At 52.4% G+C, this 2,754-nt stretch overlaps 1 long non-coding RNA gene across 1 annotated transcript; it reads right to left on the bottom strand.

Annotated features, from left to right (window-relative positions):
* Nucleotides 1–389: 389 nt before the first annotated feature.
* Nucleotides 390–1,403, bottom strand: LOC111256810. The gene is made up of 2 exons (XR_002677080.1): nt 1,050–1,403; nt 390–883 (listed from the first exon to the last, which is right to left on the bottom strand). It is a non-coding gene; the product is annotated as an uncharacterized LOC111256810 (long non-coding RNA).
* Between the last annotated feature and the right edge of the window lie 1,351 nt (nt 1,404–2,754).

Genomic DNA, 2,754 nt, shown 5'->3' with positions numbered 1-2,754 from the left:
GTCTGCTAGTAGCCTAGCATATTGGGTTAGATGTCATCTCCTTTTCAGCTACCATTTTTAAAACAGACACCAACTACCAATTTATGTTGTATGCTGTTAATGTGCTGGATAGATCAAAAATGAACTGTCGAAATGTTTACAGTTTTAAAAAATGTAGTTTTGCCAGTGAATATTAAGGTGATTTAATAAAACTCAGCGAATTTTGCATGAGTTTTGTAATAGTCTACGTCTAATACTCCTAATTAGTATCTAAACATTGATGAGACCATTGATGCTGGTTGTTGGGAACATGGCATGTATGGGTGTCGGTTTGAGTTTCTGTGCAGGAGAAGAATTTCAAAATTTTCGGCAGCAATGATGGCGGTGGTGAGTGGTGACAGCAGGTGCGATGGATACCGATACCGTGTACCGTGATACCTGATACCTCTGCAGCCACGAGTGTACATGGCGACGTAGGGAGCGCCAAACCTGCCACCTGCCAAGTGGCCGCTTCGGAGTTTAGTAATCGGCAGACGTTGTCCATGGCACCAGACTCCAGCAGGACGATGACAATGGCATCTTTCCTTCGGTCTGTCACTGGACCAGTGGCTAGTGGTAATAGCTTAGGTTTGGGTAATGTGACGGGGTTCAGTAATGGATTACCAAAGAAGCCTGGATGATCTCCCTGTGCGACTATGATTCCACGAGGAGAGAGCTGTGGTCGTCTGCAACTCCTCGAGGAAAAAAGGTGCCCATCTGAAGACGAGGAAGCACGATTCATCGGCGCCTTTTCTCTGACTTCAGTCTGGAATTCCACCGGTGTGTCGGCGGAACGACCGGTCAGAGGCTTTGCAACGAAGGCACTAGGAGTACGGCAGTACGCGTTTCGGCGTTTGGTTCGTCGCTGAAAATATTGTCAGAGCAGAGCAGCAGGGCAGCGTCAGGGCGTCAGCCGTCAGGGGAGCTTGGGATTCGAGCAAGAAAAACAGACTCTGCGTCGCGAGACGCGACGGCATAGAGAGCGAATCAGGCACGAACCGAGACTTCTTGAACACGGCAAGGCCACGTACCTTTTGAACAGGATCGGAGATTCAGGGTCTCGTACGAGCCAGGAACTCCTCGTCGGCCTTCCCGTGAACCGCGATCCCCGTACGGATGCGTCCCAAGATCTCGCCGGAGCTTGTGAAGAGGGCCGACCGAGAGGTCAGAGGAGGAAAACAGCACCCGGACGGTTCAAAAGATCTCACCGCGGAACAGCCAGAGGCCGATCCGCCGGCGCCTGAGACGTCGATAGTGGCGCCCCGCCACCGCCACCGCAGTCCTGGCCGACGGGCGTCGGTGAGACCTGCCAGCGTACCGAGGCCGGCGGGGGAACGAGCGGCGCGCAGGGATCTCACAGGAGACGCAGATCCGGAACTACCGGGCGGGACGAGGATCTGGCAAGTGCAAGCAGAAATGGGCGGTTGGGAGGGGAGGGAGAGGCAGAGAGCCGTGAGCCCTTGTCCGCACCACCAACTGGACCAGCGATCGAATATCCAGAGTGGGAGGTGTTTGGATCTTTAGGGGTGTTTGGAAAGAGGGGGTTAAATTTTAGTCCCGTCACGTCGAAGGTTTGGACACTAATTAGAAGTATTAAACCTAGACTAATTACAAAACTAATTACACAACCCCTAGGCTAAATCGCGAGACGAATCTATTAAGTCTAATTAATCCATCATTAGCAAATGTTTACTGTAGCACCATATTGTCAAATCATGGACTAATTAGGCTTAATAAATTCATCTCGCAATTTAGCCTAGGGGTTGTGAAATTGGTTTTTTAATTAGCCTATGTTTAATACTCCTAATTAGTATCCAAACATTTGATGTGATAGGAGCTAAAGTTTAGCCCGGGGATCCAAACACCCCCTTAGTTGGCTGGGCTCGCCTCGCCTGGCTGCACCTCAGCCCCAGGCCGTTCTTTTCACTGGCTCGCGCGGCAGCGAGGCGCCAAGTGTGTTTGTTACAGGCGGCCACGACGAGCCCGGCAGGTCGCGACCGTGACCGTGAGGCACATACGAGGGAGATAAATTCACGGCCGACCGTCTAAATCCCTGTACTCAGAAAATGGAAATCTAGCTACAATATCTAGATCTGAGCGTTGACACATGTCCTAACGAGCTTGGACCAGACCCGCTTGCACACATGGTGTGCCACGCTGGATGCTTGCTGCCCACGGCGAATCCAGGGCGGTTTTTTTTCATATAGCCCCCTTAATAATTACACCAATGGATTCAGTCCCTAATTCCCTTTTTCCTCACCATAGACCCAGCATCCTAGCTCCTGTCGCGCCGCTGCCCGATTCGCCGCCGCCGCCGCCCGATTCCCCATTGCCGCCACCGCCCGATTCCCCGCCGCAGACCGACTCCCCGCCCGAGCCCGATTTGCTACAGCAGCAGCCCGAGCCCGATTTGCATGGCGATAGTGGAGCTTGTAGGCAGCTCTGCTTGGCGGCAATGGAGCCCAAGACCGAGCCCAATTCCCCGCCGCAGGATGAGGTAGGGGATCCAGCAGAGCTCGTAGTGACTACGTGCTCTGTGCTCGGTGAAAGAAGCAGGTAAGCTTCTTGGCAACAGCTTCTTGCTATGAAATGAGATGTCAAGCACTTAATTTCCAAGCTTGATCGGTGGTGTTGGGACTTGGCAAGCAAACATCTGCCTGGTGTACATGCTAAAGCTGTAGTGGAGTTAGGTCGGTGAAAGAAGTAGGTAAGCTGTTGCTGTCGAGCTGCAAGCCT

Source organism: Setaria italica, chromosome III (assembly GCF_000263155.2).
Source record: "Setaria italica strain Yugu1 chromosome III, Setaria_italica_v2.0, whole genome shotgun sequence".
In the NCBI taxonomy this organism is placed as follows: Eukaryota; Viridiplantae; Streptophyta; class Magnoliopsida; order Poales; family Poaceae; genus Setaria; species Setaria italica.
Note: the sequence above shows the minus strand (reverse complement) of the source record. Positions and strands in the feature narration are given on the sequence as shown.